The 19,968-nt window shown below is 36.4% G+C and overlaps 1 protein-coding gene across 3 annotated transcripts in view; it reads right to left on the bottom strand.

Moving 5' to 3' along the window:
- Positions 1–19,968, bottom strand: part of skor1b (SKI family transcriptional corepressor 1b) — a 77,126-nt gene that overhangs the window by 24,312 nt on the left and 32,846 nt on the right. Inside the window, exons 4-6 of one of the 3 annotated variants that reach the window (XM_068214813.2) lie at positions 12,814–12,939; positions 12,469–12,501; positions 12,172–12,387 (exon numbers count right to left, since the gene is read on the bottom strand). The gene's annotated coding sequence lies outside the window, so the exon portion shown is untranslated. Of the gene's footprint in view, positions 1–4,351; positions 4,409–12,171; positions 12,388–12,468; positions 12,502–12,813; positions 12,940–19,968 lie in introns of those variants that run through there. The other 2 variants (XM_073929411.1, XM_073929410.1) reach the window with 2 other exon arrangements.

Genomic DNA, 19,968 nt, shown 5'->3' with positions numbered 1-19,968 from the left:
CCAGGCAATCTGGCCAGCAGACATGCATGTATTCATAATGGCAGCAGAGCTTTTGATGTGGCTGAGAGATAGAGAGCGAGGGATGAGGACACTAATGCTCATCATTACTAAATGCTACACACATAACTGCTTATTCCACACACAGAGTGGTGGCTGGTAAATACATATTACCATAGCGCTTCAATTGGATTTAAAACAAAGAGGCTGAGTGGTAATTACTGTAAAGATGGGTAAATGCAAGATGATTTTAATGTGCCTTATTATGTTTGTTAAGGTCATTGGAAATGGAGATAAGGGGTATTTAAAGAAGCAGGTAAAGTTTTTGGGTGGACTTGTTTTGATTGTGGATTGTGTTGTTTTATTTGTTGTTTTTGTTAGGATTTTAAAGTACCCAAAAATGGCATCATGCGTTTGGTTTGTTTGTAGGTTTTATTATTGTATTGAATCATCTCCAGTCCAGTCTAAACTGGACAAGAGATTTCTATTGCCCTGCAAGTAATGGTTATCGAATGGTAAAAGGATGGTAAATCGGATGGTCAGGCAAGGCAAGTTAATTTATATAGCTTATTTCATACACAATGGTAATTCAAAGTGCTTTTCATAAACAAGAATAGAAGAAACAAGAAAATAAAAATGTATTAAAATAATTAAAATAATAAAAACAGATTAAAATGTGTTATGAAAGAATGAAAAAGAAGAGAAAGAAAAAATGGTGTAATCTGACGGAGGTGTAATTAGCATGGTTAAGGATCGAATGAATCACACTGGAAGAATAGGATGGTTAAGGATTGGATGGTATGTAAACTGCAATGTGAAGTGGACGCTGGACAAAGGAAGTGCAGATCCAAACGCAGGTTTATTAAACACAGGGTCAGATCATCAGAATGTTTGTTTGTAGCAGCTGTTGCCGCTTTTGCTTTTACCTTTCTTTGAACTGATTATGGGCCTAACATTTACGTGCATGATCATCCTTTCACTATCGCTCACGGAATGTTTTTCACATGCTTTATTTTGTTTGCAGTTATTTTTGTTAATATGGTTTAATTTTCATCCTTTACAATAACATATAGGAGACGCCCTATTTATCTAAAGTTACCTGATAATCTGGGACCTTTAACTTGGACAAACTACTGTGTATAGTTTTAGATAAATGAGAATATTTAATTTTTTAAATGTCCAAAAAAATTGTTGATTAAAAAGTGTTTGTATACAGCTATATTTAGCTTGTTTTGACACCTTAGTTAAAATTTTGTGGCAAGGAAATAATTAGTTTAGTGTGGCCATAGAAAAAAAAAACATAGTAAGTACTTAGTGTTAAGCCCTAAAAAGTAAAAATAAAATAAAAACAGCTAAATTAACAAGTGTCCCAGAGATGGGTTGTGGCTGGAAGGGCATCTGCTGCGTAAAAACGTGCTGGATAAGTTGGCGGTTCATTCCACTGTGGCGACCCTGGATTAATAAAGGGACTAAGCCGACAAGAAAATGAATGAATGAATGAATGAATGAATAAATTAACAAGGAAGCATGTGAACATAACACAAAATGTAAAAATTAGTAACTTTTAGTATGCAAAAGTCAAATTTATGCATAGGAAAGAGATTTTCACAACAACCAAATTGTGGCTATTGAAAATGACAAGAGACTAGCAACGTTGGAAAACTACTTGCCACAGTGCCTGGTGATCAAAAAAGTCAAATATTTGACAAACCCTGCATATAAACTATATAGTTTAATATACTATTGATGTTAGAGTATAACTGTTGTTGATGTCAAATTGTAAGCATATAGTGGCATATGAACTCTTTCTGAGTGTTGAAGTCTGCTTCTGCTGACGAAACTGTAAAACTACCTTCAGTAAACTTTCTTTGATTGAATCTCTGACTCTTATTCATCTGACACACTGATGATTTTTGGGTTAGAACTATCGGTTCCCCAACACTTTAAACTACTAAAAGGTCAATAAAAATCTCATTATTAATCTGCAGAACTGAATTTTCAACACCAAAAGTCGACAGAGCAGAGATCAAGGTCCCATAATCCAATTCATAACCATAAAAAAATCTGTGAATCACAAAATAAGAAAAATATTCATTGATAGATATTTTTTACAGTGTGTACTTGAGGAGGAAAATGACTTAACATTAAATCTTGTTTTCTGAAAAATACAAAAATATTCATAATTTTGGAGATTAGTATGTCTATTTTCGCAACATTTACTCTTTAAAAAAAACTACACAAGTGAAAATAAATGTGTAGTGATAAACAAACCAAAAGAAGTTCTGCAATTACGCACCTAAAACCTTCACCTTATCTCAAAAATACAGCATTCTAAGATAAAAAAATCTCCTGTCCATGTGTTTCTGCAGTGATTTTAATGTCAACAAACTGTAACACTAACAATTTAATAATACAAATGATGATCAAGTTCTATTTTACAAACGTAATAGGCATAGCTATAACAAATTATTAAAGAATAATGTCTTCTTGTTAGTAAGTTAAGCAATCGTTTAGACACTCGACTATCAGCCATATCTTTTTCTCATCTGTCTCTTTTCTTTTCTCTTCTCTTCGTGCCAGAGAGTAAAAAGCTGAACAGGATTACGGCAGGAATCTGTTCAGTGGGATTTAGAGGCTTTTGGTCCTCAGTGGAACTGCGAGTTTTAATTCAGTCCAGACTCATATTAGGCCGCTGGTCAGCTGAATATAGATGCTGAAATAGGTGTTCTCTAGCCAACGGGGGAAAGAGAGGGGCGGCAGCGCAACCACTGATTTTGAATGATGCCTCTGCCGTCTGAGTAATGAACAGGTCAGAGAGGTCAACCCATTACAACTGCAGCTACTTAATTATTAATTACACACTTCCAGAAAGCAAAGGACAACTTCACGGTGTTGTGTGTGTGTGTGTGTGTGTGTGTGTGTGTGTGTGTGTCGTGTAATGTCAAACACACACACTCAAGCGCCCGTAATAATAAAAACTGAGATTTAAAGCCTAACAGGATTGGGAAACATGTAAAATGAGGAAGCATAATGACAAACAATGAGATATTTAAATTCGATGCTATTTTTAGGTTACTAATTGAATAAGTAAATTAGCGACATTGATCATGTGACCCTGCGTACAGAAGGTCAGATGTGTTTGCATCAGTTTGATAAAACTACCTAATAAAACTCGTAATCAGTTTGATTTATATGTTAATAATTCAAGTAAAAAATTAATTTAAATTAACTTTTATAAATACTCAATATTTATATAATTACATTTTATATAATTTCTTAACACACACACACAAAACATTGAGAAAAAAAAATAAAGAGAACACTTCTAAATTCCTAGTTTATTTGGATTCATGATTTACAGTGACGTCTTTGAGTAAATCATAATTTGTGTTTTATTCTGTGAACTGTTTCTATGTTTCAAAACATTTATATTCATTTTTAGACAACACAATATCCATGTTTCAAGACAAGAAATCAATATTGGGTGGAATAATCTTGAATTTTCAATTAAAATTAATTATAAAACATTGTTTTTTTTGACCAGCTGCCATTTTTTGGGGAAACATGCTCTAAATAATAATAATTTTGGTTAAAGGTCCCATGAAATTAAAGTTTTTTTAGATGTTAGTATCAGTATTGTTAGTTTTTAAAGGGCACCTATGGTAAAAAATCTACTTTTCAAGCTGTTTGGACAGATCTGTGTGTTGGTATAGTGTATAGACCGTCATACTGGGGTGATATGAACACACCCAGTCCTTTTTTTTTCAATTTAACTACAAAAAAAAGGGTCGGCCAATTGGAGCTGTTTTCAAATCGTAGGTGTGCGATTCTCCCCGCCCACCGAATTGATTGACAGATGCGCGCATTAACATGTTCCGGTAGTCGCGTGTATATGTCAACAAGACCAGGCAGACATATGCAAAGCAACCGGGAATAAAAGGTCTGTTCTGTTCGGTAGGATCAGCAATCATCATCAAATGTGATTAAGAGTAAGTTTAACATGTTTAAAGTGTTTTAAAACAGAGTATGTGTGTAATTAATTACAGCGTTTTACTTCAGCTTTACTTCATCAGCACAGCCGCGTGTCAGAACAATTATAAAAGGAGACGCTTCAATCCCGGTTTGTGGAAGTTAAATCAGGTTTATTTTGTACATTAGCATAACAGATAACCACACTTGAGGTTAGCCTTAACTAGGCTAAGTGCGCTCTGTCTGTCTGCCTGCCTGCGTGTGTGTGTATCATCTGCGGGGTGTGTGTGTGTGTGTGTGTGTGCGCGCGTTAACTTTGTAACGATATTGTGTGTGACTCATCAATGCAACTTCACAATACTGATTAGTAAAGGTTAGTTCTTACTGTAGTAACTCACAAACGCTACGTGAGACCTCCTTCCTTTAAGTCTGTCTGTTGTCTGACGCAGCTGAGGGAGGAGGCATGTAGAAACAGTGGGCGGGAAAGAAAAAGCTTAAAGGCGCAGTACGACAAAACCACCCCCTGCTGGAAATCAGTATAAGACAGCATCTTGTAAAATGTATAATGAAAAATCTGATGGGTATTTTGATCTGAAACTTTATATACACATTCTAGAGACGCAAAAGACTTATATTAAATCTGAAAAAAGGGGTAACCTAGGTGCCCTTTAAGACATCTATAAGCTCGTGTGCTCCAGAATAGAAACACAATTAGATTTTTTAAAGATATTAAACTGATATACATGTAAAGCTTGTAGTTTGTCACTTCCGCCTGAATGGATTAACGGTTTTATTCACGTCACCTCATACTACAGCAAAGATATTTACATTAGATGTTGCCTACGCTATTGTTATCTATTGGAAGGAATGCGTCAATAGAGCCGCCATTTTAGTACCGGGTGGCGCTCCTTTGAAATAAATATGGGACCAAGGTGCTGTCCATCAGAGATATATACACATATACATATATCTATGATTGGGAGTTTCCCAGTGGTCAGTATGCAAATATTTTTTTTTTAATTACGAAAATTATAATTTTACATGACTATTCTAAATCGATCGATAAGTGAATGCACGGGCATTGCCGACAAAGAGCATGTGTTTGTGTGCATGCAGATATATTATCCTCCCTCCTGGTTAAATTTGATCTAATCCTTGTCCTGAAACACACCCCCTCTCCTGCTTTCCCTTCTCATTCTGACTGAGGGAGTGATTCGTTTGCGAATGAATCTCCGTTACACTGTAAAAAAATGCAGGGTTCCACACAATTCATTCATGTTGTGCCAACACAAACTGATTAAGTTAACCTAACACTTTTAACTAAATTATGTGGATTGAACATAAAAAATTAAGTTGTCCCAATGAAATCTCAAGAATTGTGTTGATTCAGCTTAATTTGAATAAGTAGTTTGAACAAGGAAAAAATGTATATTTTTTTGTGTATGCACGACTTTCACTTAGCCGACAATAATACAAGCACCACTGCGTCATGATGTCATATTTCATTTACATTATTTGCTTATTTTATTCAACAAAATTAGCATAAGCCTTGTATTTAGTGCGAGTTGGTGCTACTTTGCCTTATGGTCAGTGCAGTAATAGACTATATATTATCATCAATACTTGTTTAGCACAAAAATTCACAATATACAAAAACGTTAAAAAAAATAAATCTTGCCAAGGAAATGTTCTGCCTTTGTGCTTTGTTTTCTTTGTTTGCTTGTTACTACACCCATACACAGTGCTAAAGTCCAGCATCTTCACATTGGTTTTAGTCTTGACCACTGGTCTTGACTAGTGCGATTGAATGACTTCTGTCCTGGGAGCACTGTACAAATGTTGACGCATAGCCAGGGTCCGTATGCCATATCTAGTCTATATATCTATGATATCAAATCCCAACAAATCACAATCAAATGCTTTCTAGTATCTGACAAGCCCCGCCCCTTTCAAGGCGCTTCTCATTTGCTTCTCATTTGATGCACTTGAGCTCAATCACTCTCACTGGCAGAGCGGTGATTAAACTAGACATGGACTGGTACTAGTCTGATGGTATGATAACCTTGGATAAAAATATCCCTGTTTCACGGTATCACAGTATTGTGATAACGGCTCCAAAATAAGTTATTTTTAAATGTCTGGGTAAAAAGCAACTTTTTTCTTCCATTGAACACAATATATTTTATTTTGAGAAATATTTAAAATAATTTGGACCAGTAGCTTTTGATGTAGACCAGAGATGCCCAAAGTGGGGCCCGTGGGCCAAAGCTGGCCCATGGTAACCTTTGATTTGGCCCGACATCCCTACTAAAAAGAGAGAGAATGATGGGGAGGTGGTTGGGGTGAATTCCTTTGGCAGAGATCGACATTTCAAAATTGACAAAACCTTTTGTTCGTTTGATTTATTGCTAAGCTACAAAAAAATCCAACTGAAATGAAATTATTCAAATAAATGTTGTAAATGAATCAGACTTTTAAAATGTAAATAAATACTGCCACTTGACAGATATAGGACAATGCATAAGATGTCTGCCAGCAAATCAAGGTAAAGGCAGGTGCAGCTCGACTAGTATTTTCAGCCTGATCTCACGAGGAAGCATAAGTATTTTACGTTTTGTCAGTTCAGTGGCTAACTCGTACGAATTTGTACGAGTTCAGTCGTACGAAAATGTACGATTTTAAAAAGGAGGCATGGCACCTAACCCCACCCCTAACCCCAACCGTCACTGGGTTTTGAGTAAATCGTCATACATTGAACAAATTAGATCTTACCAATTCATAAGAATTAGCTACTAAATCAAAAAGTTACGAATTGCCATGAGATTGCGTTGGAATTTTTCACATTGAACTCTATTGTGTTATAAATGGGATTGTTTATGTTTCTACATTAATAAGTTCATTATTAAATGCTACAAATGATACTGCATTAGTTAATACAAATTAAAGCAACATTTTCTAGATATTTTAAATATTACCAAATTAATCAGGAAATTACCAATGGCCAATTTAATATATACAGGTTTGGTGTGTATATTTGGCCCACAACCCCTTAATCAAGTTTGCCTTTTTTCCCTTTATAGGAAAAGGTTTGGGCACCCCTGATGTACACGTTCATTTTCTGCTGGAGATATTGTTGCCCTAAAAAAACAAAATAAAATAGTTGTGAAAAAACGTATAAAAAAATTAATAAAATCTTGCATAGACCTTAGGAACGGCAGAACGGAAAACTTGGGCGGATTTAAAACCTTGAAACCGGTTATCGAACCATACCTAGCAAATACAAAATGCTATTTTATGTTTTTTTTAAAGGGGTAGGAGCTACACTGTCCCACCCTCTCTTTGCGTTTTGGTTGAGATTACGTCAAACATCCAATAAAATTATATATTTCAAAGCTCTTCATGGGAACTTTAACGCATATGAATATATCTTATCAATAATAACTTTAGAAATATTAATACCCAAGTAATCCAGCAAATCCATAGAGAAAAAAACTTAAATATTATAGAATGAAGCTTTTTTTATACTCATTCCACATGCTCACTAATTTATAAAATTTATTACATATAAAATCCATTAAAAAATTCAGAATAAAGGTGTTTTCAAGCAAATGTGTGTGCAAAAGTTGTCATGCTTGTTTTCCATATTTCTCACTTCAACCAAACAGCAAATGCAAAAAGTTGAGAGTAACACCATGTAGAAATGTTCAACATGAGCTCCATGCACCATGCAGATGAGATGGATCTAACTTAATAATTACACGTGGTGACAGAAAACCACACTTGACTCTCACAGTTACTGTATGCAATTAAAATATTATTCATTACCTTTTAAATACAACACTGGTGCCGAAATCCCATTAAATTTGGGATAATTGAGTGTGTTTAATTATCAGCTGTGGCAGGAAGTTAGTTTAGGAGAAAGTCGAGAGAGAGAGAGAGAGAGAGAGAGAGAGAGAGAAAGAGAGAGAGAGAGAGAGCGAGGAAATGAGAGAGACGCGAGTAAACGGTGACCTAGTTAATGTCAGAAACATTGTGTTTTAAAAATGACCTTGCTCTCGAAGCCGGGCTCAGAATAACTCAGAATAACTCTTCTCTCAGACACCCAGGGCATAGGAGAGTAATAATGTTCAAATGCTGTATCTTTTTCCTCTCACCTACTGAAATGATGTGTATTGCAGAAATATTACCGTCTCAGGGCAGGCTGTGGTTCATCGTTTCTGTAAGTGTTTGACTGCGCGATGTGTTGCAGAGTAATAACAGTTTTTTTAGCTTGGTAACTGAGAACTATTTGTTATGGAGATGGCTTATGATCTGTAAACTATGCTTTATGATTGGGTCAAACCCAAGATAGAGTTGCAGGACTTTTCTAAAAGGGATATAAAATGATAAAATACTACCAAGCAAATAATTACAGTTAACTTTTAAAAGGAAGGAGAAAATGTGTATCTCTAGCTATAATTACAGTATTTTAATACAAATTCTGTGGCACTGTGGCTCAGTGGTTAGCATTGTCGCTTCACAGCAGGAAGGTTGCTGGTTTAAATGCTGATTGGGTTAGTTGGTATTTCTGTGTGGAGTTTGCATGTTCTTCCCATGTTCGTGTGGGTTTTTTCCGGTTGCTTCAGTTTGCCCCACAGTCGAAAGACATGCGCTAAAGGTGAATTAAATAAACTAAATTTGGCCATAGTGTATGGGTGGTTCCCCATGTTTGCATGGGTTTCCTCCGGGTAAATCTGCTGCGTAAACATATGCCAGAATAGATGGTGACTTATTCCACTGGGGCGACCTCTGAAATAGAGACTAAAGGCTTGTACACACTGGGATGCTTTTCGTTTGCGTATATCGTCAGCATTTTTTAAGATGTTTTTCCAGATTCAAACTAAATTTTCACTGGCGTCGAGCAGAAGAGTATGCAAAATGACGCTACACAACTTCAAGCTTCTGACACCCACTTGTAACACAGAAGAAGACAAAGTTGACATGCTTGTTGTTATGGATGGTTCAAGTAGCAACTCCGACTTTAGCAATGAAGAAATGATTATTGTTTCACCAGGCGTTCAGGCCTCTGGGCATCTTCTTCAATGTGTGCTCGCATTGACAGTTTTGCACTTGAGCACCTTTAAGTGGTGTTTACTGTAACTTCAGCAGGTCTGTGCACGTGAACAAAAGTCCCAACCTGATTGGTGGAGAAGGTTTTGATGCGGCATGTGAAACAAACAAACAAACAAAAAAAAAACGAGCATGAGGCGGTTTTTTAAAAATGATGCTTTTTCTCCTGCAGTTTTGCGCTTTGGTTTGCACGATCACATTGGCGCCTTTAATTTAGTCATGAGGCATTAAACGTTGACGGAAAACGCAAACAAAAAACGTATCGTGCGCACGGGCCTTAAGCCGAAGGAAAATGAATGAATGAATGAAAAAGACAAATATGTGAAAATGCAGCATGTTTGCATTGTGAGGATTTGCAGCATGTGTGGTGTCAAACAGATGAAGATCTTTTTTGAATTTACTGGCTTTTTTTGTAATTGGATGCGTTTTCCTAAATTGCAACACGTTAAGCTCTCTCGGCCACCGTAAATTTGTTACAAATGTATGTCCCTACAAGCTAGCTGTCAAATCTACAACTTTTTACAAATAAATAAATGTTATTTAATGAATAGAATAAATGTTTCTAAACATTGTTTTGTTGTCAAATTACGGCATTTTTGTAAAAAACTCTAATAATCACAAACTTGTATATCTACTTTAATCTTTTTTTATTTTTATTTTTTTTTACGCTTTTATAAACCCTGAAGTTGTTTTTGACAAAATTATGTTTCTATATTTTTAAGTACATCCAACAATATTTACTGGTTTGAAATGTTGAAAAATGTGTACAATTGTACAATATTTAGACACATTTATGTTTTTGTACAGAACAATGTACAGAAATTTGGCAAAAAAATACAATATTTTTGGTACTGTTTGATGTTCCTATATCTTTAGTTGTCACTGAAGTATTTTTTTGCAGTATTTTGGCACAGCCCCTATCTTCTATATATATTATCTGTCTTTACTATATCTATTCTATATTAGGGTCAGAACTAAACTTTGCCGGACACTGGCCCTCCAGGACATCGTTTGTATAAAAATTTCAAAAGGTATACAGTTTTACTGTTTAGGTACAAATATATAGCTTTACAAGTGTCAATATTGATCCTTTAATTTAATTCTGTAGTCTTTGGGCACAAACTCAGATGTCTCTCTCTTTTGTTGCTAAAGTCTACAGTACAAATACATGTTCAAATATCTTTTATTGTCAAATACTTCAGCAACTTGGCACAAATATCCATGACATGAAAAAAGCTAACCAAATCAGATGCCAATATGAATAATCAGCTTGAAATCTTAGCATAAAAGTCTAAAATACACAATATAAAAGACAATATCACTCGGACTATGCTAAATACACACAAAATGCAAAATCTGAAGTGAAGTGTAGCCAAGTATGGTGATCCATACTCTGAATTTAAGCTCTGCATTTGTGCAAGTGCACAGACAGACAAGTGAACACACTCTCCCTTCTTGAACACACACCGGCAGGAGTGGACAGCCATATTGTTAAAGCGTTTGGTGCCTTCCTAAGGGTCTCACCTCAGTGATGATATTAAGGGTGGAAGAGAGCATTGTGCTTAAAGTCCAACCCTCTAACCATAAAGCTACAACTGCTATGATGTATCTGAAAGCAAACCCAACTGGGAACCACAGCCATTTCTAACAACCAACTCCAAAAATAATCTGTTCAATACATACATTAATCTACGTATGCAAAAGCCTGCTTTGTTTATCTGTACATTTGTTTTGTCTAACTTTAACCCCCAGAAAACAAAATCATGCTTTTATATCCTTTACTTGTCAAAAATTGCAGTATTTTTTTAATTAAAATAATTCTTAAAAAGTCTTAAAATATCTTAAATTTCAAAAACAAATTTCAGGCTTTAAAAAGTCTTTAATTCACTGAAATATTGTGTTTTGTGTCTTAAATTAGTCTTAAAATGCATTAGGTTGAATAGAATACTACTCAATCAATCAATTTGGACCAAAAGCCAACAAATGTATATTTTTGATTTTTTTATGTAATTGCCTCCACAATAAATATACTTTTAACAATTTTATACTTGTCATTAAAGAAATAAATATTATGGTGAAAAGTCAATATAACTGTTTTCTTTTTTTGACTCATTAAAGTATGTCACTAAGAATATAATTACATTAGATTTTTTTTTTGTGACAAACTGGTTCATTAAAAAAAATAATCATTAATATTTAGCCCTGTATAAGTTTAAAATTTCATAGTGGTCTTAAAAATGTCTTAAAAAGTCTTAAATTTGAGTTGACGAAACCGGCAGAAACCCTTCATTTTAATTTTTTAAAACCACAAGTAAATCTGATAATGAACCTGATCAAACAAATCTCGAGAAGATGGAACTGTGGGAATGGATCAGGATAGCAGGAGACAGAAGCAAAACGATCTAAAATCAGCAAGAAAACATGACAGAAAAGGTAACTGTGGGCTCTTCTTGAAGACTAGACAGAGTGAGTCATTTCATTTATTTTTTCACTTGGAAGTAAACAATGTCAGTGTGTTAGTAAACTGAATAATGATGTTTCATAAGAGTTTTGTTTTGTAGATGTTTATTTTTTCCCACAATTGAAATATATATAGCAGAAAATAAAATAATGTTCAGAAATGTTATGCTTTTTTGGGCTAATACCGTTTAGTGAAATCATGTTCCGTGAAAACTAAAATTGTGTGGAGGACGTTGATCACAGTAATTTTTATTTCTTGGTTTTGTTCCTGGAAATATTCATTTACAAATTAAGCACTAATTTTGACACAAATTATGTCCTTAAATGTAAAGAGTGTTTTGGCACACACTTCTCTATCTTTAGCTGTCAAACTCTACAGTGATTTGGCATAAACACAGGTTCCTTTAATTAACATCTTTAATTGTCAAGTGCTTCAGCATCTTGGCACAAATTCACATGACACATGAAAAAAGCTAACTAAATCGGGCAGATCCTAAAATGGACAACCTGCTTAAAATCCTTGCAAAAAAGTCAAAAATGCTTATAACAAATAACAGCAACCATATGAACCCTAAAGCAAGAGATGTTAGAAATGAGCAACTCCTAAAAACATTAATAGGCAAATGCAAAATCTACCTTGTTTATCAGCACGTTATGTCATGTCTGAAAGCGAGCGGCCATAAGCCTAAGGGGTAACATGCTGGGCGCTGCCCCGCGAGCTCTCCTTGGTCTTAGACCGGCTGTGCGGTTCTGCCTGGCCTGCCGGTTCGGCCTCAGAGCAGGATGGCTGGGGGCAGTTGAGTCTGGTGTTACTGAGCGAGATGGAGACGCTCTGCCTGCAACTTCACCGTGCTTCATTAGGAAACAAAATATAAGCTTTCCACTCCATTACCAATGACTTTAGGAGTGAAAGCACATAAGACGGCGACTCACCTCATCAGCAATGCATTGCAATAAACGCGCAGGCTTGAGGAGAGAGAGAGAGAGAGAGAGAGAGAGAGAGAGAGAGAGAGAGGAGGGTGAGCGGGGGCAGAAAACAGCATTAGCCTACATATGATGTCTTTACAGTGGAACAGCGAGGAAAAATCATTAATGCAATAAAATGTGCCCAGATTAATCAAACGCATCAAACTCTTATGAAAATATCACAGGGGTAGAAATGTTCTATTACGTCTAATGGTGTCTAATCTAATACAGGCAGTTAAGGGCTTGGGTATTTCTTCATTGTGAAATGCAATTTGGGAAGTTTAAAGGGAGCCAGTGAAGCGTGGGACTCACACTGCCGACAGGAACACGGGGCATGATGATATATTTTTTTCCCTCACTCTCCCTCTCTCTCTCTCTTTCCTTCAAACTCATAAAAGCTCACTATTAAAGATCCCTGGATGGAGTGCATTCGAAAAGCTGAAGAGAAAAAAAAAACAATGGTGGGAAGATGAGAGGCAATATGTAATTAGCATGTCATAATCAAAACGACTCATTCGGACACATTATGATCACAGGGAGGAAATTATTGCATCGCTTGTGGCAATCTGTGGGCATGTGTTAACACCATTTCCATAATGAAAATACACAAATGTTAATAGCCCGCGCCTTGATTTGGAGGGGGAATACGGAAAAGAACGTTAATTTCACACCGCACTTTCACTAGCCCTTAGGTTGTTGGAGAATTGCAGGGTTGAAGAAACACATATATAGGTTCAAAGCATTCGCAAATGTTGTTTTTCTGATTTTTCTCATACGACGAGGATGGGAAATGAAAAAGGAAGTGAAAAAAAAACAGAGCAGCTCCCGTGCTACTCTTTCCCAGAGAGGCCCCGCTCGAAAATTCTCATTTTCAATTAAAATCCCATTTAATTTGAAGTTGACAAGAAACCATAAATGGGAATTAGCATACTTGGATGCGTGCCAAAGTGTATGTTGTATACTTTACTTTAAAAATTGATTTGAGCTCTATTCATTTTCGTCAGAATGGCAATGATTGATTGGAATGGAGCTTTGTTTCTCAACACAAACAAAAAGTCCTGGCAAGTTTTTTTTTTTTTTCGGGGGGAAAGGATTGAACAACTCTTTTTGAATTCACAACAAACAATCATTTGCATGTCCAATGATCATGCTCAAATGGGGAATAAAGGCTACATGAGAGAAGCAGAGGAAAGTGCAAATGCAATAACAGAACGACATGTTTCCTCAGGGTTGGAAAGCACAAAAACTGAGGAGACGACAATATCCAATTTGTTTTTTTTCTGCAAAGAATAGATATGGTTAAATTACTTTGTTACCTTTAAGAAGACTTTGTATGCTGAATCACTTACTGCACTTTTCTTTGTATGTGATTATTAAAATAACATTGATGATGCTAATAATTTACATTACAAATATATAAAGCAATATAGAAATATATTATTCATTTGGTAACACTAACTAATTTGGTTAACTAACACTATTTAGTTGTTTATTAATAGTAAGTAAAATAGAAGTTGGGTTTAGGTATTGGTTAGGGATGCATCTTCATATTTTAATAATAGGCAGGTAATAAACCAGTAGTTAATAGCATGAAATGTTACCTAAACTAAAGTTACAAATCATACACTCACCGGGCACTTTATTAAGTACACCTGTCCAACTGCTTGTTTACACAAATATCTAATCAGCTAATCACATGGCAGCAACTCAATGCATTTAGGCATGTAGACATGGTCAAGAAGACTATGCAGTTCAAAACGAGCATCAGAATGGGGAAGAAAGGGGATTTAAGTGACTTTAAATGTGGCATGGTTGTTAGTGCCAGACAGACTGATCTGAGTATTATAGAAACTGCTGATCTACTGGGATTTTCACCCACAACCATCTCTAGGATTTACAGAGAATGGTCTCAAAACGAAATAATATACAGTGAGCGGCAGTTCTGTGGGTGTAAATGCTTTGTTGATGCCAGAGATCAGAGGAGAATGGTCAGACTGTTTTGAGCTAATAGAAAGGCAACAGTAACTCAAAAAACCGAGGTATGCAGAAGAGCATCTCTGAACACACAACGTGTCGAACCTTGAGGCAGATGGGCTACAGTAGCAGAAGACCACACCGGGTGCCACTCCTGTCAGCTAAGAACAGGAAACTGAGGCTGCAATTCGCACAGTCTCACCAAAATTGGACAATAGAAGATTGGAAAAATGTCACCTGGTCTGATGAGTCTCCATTTCTGCTGTGACAATCGGATGGTAGGGTTAGAACTTGGCTACAACAACATGACAGCATGGATCCATCCTGCCTTGTATCAACAATTCAGGCTGGTGGTGGTGCTGTAATGGTGTGGAGGATATTTTCTTGGCACACTTTGGGGCCCATTAGTACCAATTGAGCATTGTGTAAACGCCACAGTCTACTTGAGTATTGTTGCTGACCATGTCCATCCCTTTATGACCACAGTGTACCCATCTTCTGATGGCTACTTCCAGCAGGATAACGCGTCATTCATTCATTCATTCATTCATTCATTCATTTATTCATTCATTCATTCATTCATTCATTCTTTTAATCATTCATTCATTTTCTTTTCCGCTTTTATTGTGTCATGTCATAAAGCGCGAATCATCTTAGACTGGTTACTTGAACATGACAAAGAGTTTGCTGCAATCAAATGGCCTCCACAGTCACCAGATCACAATCCAATAGAGCCCCTTTGGGATGTGGTGGAGCGGCACATTCGCATCATGAATTTGCAGCTGACAAATCTGCAGCAACTCTGTAACGCTATCATGTAAAATAAACCAAAATCTGTAAGGAATATTTCCAGTACCTTGTTGAATCAATACCACGAAGGATTAAGGCAGTTCTGAAGGCAAAAGTGGTTCCAACCTGGCACTAGCATGGTGTACCTAATAAAGTGGCCAGCAGTGTATATATTATTTTATTTTTTTAATGCAATTATGATAAACATTTTTTAATATAAACAGTAATTCTAGTTTAACACTAATATCTGGAGGCATTTTCTGGAAAATTCATTGATAAGAGCATTTCCTACATATCCTATTGCATGTTTAAAAACAAAAATCCAAACAGAAAATCAGCCAGCAGAACATATTGGCAGATAACTCTCCTACTAACAACTAAAGAATCAACTGAACAAATTAAGAAACGATTTTCAAAAAGTTATAAAGGAAGGAAATTCAGAACTTTTGTTGCATCTTGACTTGATCAATCAAAGGACAGATTCAAGGCGCTCCAGACCTCCCCCCTTTTTCCCCATTGTGGCTTTTCTTCAATGGCATATTTCCTGGACGGGACACAGTAAATTACTTGCTCATTTTACAGGGCCTCTTTGACAAAAGCCACAATGCATTTATTGATTCATTTTCTAAATCAAATAAGGCTTTACTTCCCCCACCCCTTGTTAATACCTAGAGACCCCCTACCTGACACAATATCCATTCTGCTGCCGGAAAATGAAGTATCAGTAGACGCGGATAATGAATTCATCCTGCATTGCTAAAATAACTCTAATTGCCAACCACATGCCGGAGCAATTGGAAAATAATATTAATGCGCATTTGCTAGGTGTATTATCCATTTGTCCAAGTCAATAAGAACTGTCATTAAAAGCGGCAATAAAACTCACATTTCGCCTGCTTATTTATCTCACAGGGAATTCAAACTTGCATTTAGCACATTTCGCAGACTGATTACTTATCACATTACAATGCTTTTTCATGTTAAAATTCAAATGGGGACGCTTCTGGAATGAATGGTACAGTTTAATTTGCATATTTATTATCTTTATGGGTAAGGTTCCAGAGTAGAGTTTGAAAGTAATCATAAAAGCGCGTATTTCCTCCTCATCGCATCATTTCTCATCAGCCATATTGGCACTTTGGTTCCAATAAATGATTCTGTGCATCATTCTGCATGGAAAAAAAGTTATAAATACATGAAGTTTACCAAGTCCATCATGTTTAAAAGACAGATTTTTTCATCATGCAGCCACCCAAACATACACAAAATCAACTTCATGGCTCTAAATAACACATCTTGGAGCTTCTAAAAAAAGAGCGACTTTACTTGTGATTAACGGCTGCCTTTGAGCCCCTAAATCAGAATAATCTGAGAATAGAGGGAGTGTGTGCTTTGCTTTGGTCTCACTGGAGATCAGAATAAAGATGAGAGAGGGGGAGAGGTCTCTCTTCGCTCTGCCCCATTGTTATCAAAATGACAGTCCTGTGGGTGAAATGAAATCCAGGCGAGTTCGCTCTATCAGGACAGAGGTTAGCACTCTGTTCATCTGTGTGGGAATTATGGGCCGATCAGGAGCCCGCGGCACATGGGTTTAGCGGTGACCTCAGATGCGGCCTCTCTCAGCAGCGGACAAATTTTATCACACCCATTTTCGAAGTACCCCAAACCTCACACATACACACACATGTTGCTTTTGGTGGTTTATGAGGACTCTCCATAGGCTTAATGTATTTTATGACTTTAAAAAATGCTTATTATATCTTCTTACTATACCAATAAACCCCCAACCCTCACTACAAACCTGTGACAAATGTCAAAAGACCATTTTAATTATGACTTTAAGCATTTTTAAATTACGGAGACACAGTGCATGTCCTTATAAACCACCTCAACATTGTCATACCCAAGCCGTTATACAAATTTGTGTCCTCATAAGCCACAAAAACCAGTACACACACACACACACACACACGCGAACACAAGTATTAAGCTGCTGTGTAGTAGTTCTTTACGAGTAAACAGACAATGCCATTCTAGCCAACAATAAACTTTAGCTATGAAAAGCATTCCTGTTCGTACTGACCCTCATATCACAATAGTCTTGGCGGTCAAAACCCTTTTATGAGTTCAAAATAATATTCTAGTTATAGAAATGAATAATAGTACGATAATATATGTCCCTGAGAGCAAGCACAGCATATTTGTACTGTTTAATCACTTTAAAAAGGTCTTTGTGGAATGAATGTCTTTATGCTCTGCTGAATGTGACTCTTCACTTTTAAGTGCAACTTTTGTTGATTGAGAAGTGAAGGAGTTTGTAAAGTGATAAATATGTGGATGTGAAGTATTGATTTTGTAATCATATGGAAAACAATGTGACAAAGCGACAATCAATTAAACGTTTAGTGATTGTTACACAACAATTTCTGACTGTAGAAAGGCGACTGAACACTAAGAAGCAACTGTTGCGTAGCCATTCAATGGCTAAACTAGGGCTAGTTGTTACATGATGTTGATGCAAGATGTTGATTTTTATATATTTACAAAAGATTTCTGTTTCAAATAAATAAAAAATAGGCGACGCAGTGGCGCAGTAGGTATTGCTGTCGCCTCACAGCAAGAAGGTCGCTGGTTCGAGCCTCAGCGGGGTCAGTAGGCGTTTCTGTGTGGAGTTTGCATGTTCTCCCTGTGTTTGTGTGGGTTTCCTCCGGGTGCTCCGGTTTCCTCCATTGTTTGTAGTGTATGATTGTGTGTGTATGAGTGTGTGTGGATGTTTCCCAGAATGGGTTGCGGCTGGAAGGGCATCCGCTGCGTAAAAACCTGCTGGATAAGCTGGTTCATTCCTCTGTGGCGACCCCGGACTAATAAAGAGACTAAGCCGAACTGAAAAGGAATCAATGAATACATTTAAAAAATCATTGAAAAATCTGTTTACACAAAAATAATAAGCAGTACAATGTTTTTTTTAAATTAATAAGCTATTAAAATTAATTAAAATTAAAATAAATAAGCTATTAATTAGCTTACTATTCAAACACCAAACCAGCATTTCTGAAGGATCATGTGACACTCAATAGATGAATGACTTCTTCAGAGATCAGTATGGGTCCTTTACTTTTTAGTATTTGTATATTCCCTCCTGACCAGCTTTTAAGAACCTCTGTCTTAACTTTCACTTTTATGCAGATGACACTCAAATGTACACTGAAAACTAGATGTCAATACTGCTGTATGCTTTCTATCTTAGTGTCTTTCTGAGATAAAAAAATGGATGTCTAAAAATTTTCTTATGAAGTAAGCAGAGCAGGCTTCCCTAAGTTGGATGGCTCTGCTTTAGTGTTTCAAATTAAACTAAAAAAATCTGGTTGTGGTATTTGATGCCAACCATACATTTGAACCACATATGCTGAACACAGTCAGGACATAATTTTGTATCTGTGAAAAATTGCCAAACTTCGTCCCATGCTGCCCTTTTCTGTTGCTGAAACATTAATTAACACCTGTGAATTTCTGGTATTGACTACAGTTATGCTTTGCTGGCCGGAGTTACCCTAAACAATTTACAGTTAATACAAAATTCAGCAGCTAGAATTCTGACTAGGACCAGTGCAAGAGAGCACATGACTCCTATTTTGAAAAAAAAAATGCACTGACCTGTCAGTTTTCAAATTGATTTTAAAATTCTGATGCTTGCATACAAGGCCTTGAATAGTATAGCATTGCAATATTTATCTTAGCTTTTAAGTCTTTACACTGCTAGACATGCTTAATGCATGTCTGATGCTGGTCTTTTAACTGCTCAGTCAACGGCTCTATGGGACATTGGTCATGCTCTTCATTGGCACCTAAATTGTGGAACTCTTTACCCTGTGATATTCGCAATGCAGAATCTCTAAGTATTTTTAAATCATCAGTTAAAACTTACTTATTTAGGGCAGCTTTTATTTGACTTTTTAAATTATTTTAGATCTATTGTCATTATTATGTTATGTGTTTTTAATTGTTTATAATTTTACTTTTGTTTTGCCTTCATCCTTGTGTCTTTTACTGCTGCACATTTTAGGCTCTATTTTAACGATATAGACGTAAAGTCTAAAGCGCATGGCGCAAAAGCATTAAGGGCTAATTTAAGGAATGAAAAATATGCTCTGCGCCCTGGTCTAACAGGGTTGTGCTTATTCTCCTAATTAGTATGCTCACAACACACTAACTGTGGGTGTGTTTTGAGCATAACATGCATTAAACCAATCAGAGTTTTATGTCACATTCTCTTTAATGCCTAGTTCAGACTGCATGATTTTAGCCCTGATTTTGGCTCGCCGACAGGTTTTAAGAAATTGCCAACAAATGCCTGAAATCACAGGCAAATCGTTGCTCGTGCACGTGAGTGACAATCACACAGTATGAACTTTCAAAGACGCGATCTGAGAGAATCGCCGATGAGTCGCCGATGCCTGTGAGATATTTGGCATGCTAAATATCTGGAGCTGTCGGCGATTCAAATCATGCCGTGTGAATTGAGTTTTGACTGAAAATAACATCAGCAATCACCTACAGCCAATGAGAGAGCAGCTTTCACTTGTGTGTGTGTGTGTGTGTATACCTGCTGCAGGCCAGCGGGAGGCTGGGGGAGAAGTTAAAAGCGCTCTTTTTCGGTTTATTTGGACCCACGAAATGGAGGAAAAACTAGTGGAGGTTTGACAG

Source organism: Danio rerio, chromosome 18 (genome assembly GCF_049306965.1).
Source record: "Danio rerio strain Tuebingen ecotype United States chromosome 18, GRCz12tu, whole genome shotgun sequence".
Lineage (NCBI taxonomy): Eukaryota > Metazoa > Chordata > Actinopteri > Cypriniformes > Danionidae > Danio > Danio rerio.
Note: the sequence above shows the minus strand (reverse complement) of the source record. Positions and strands in the feature narration are given on the sequence as shown.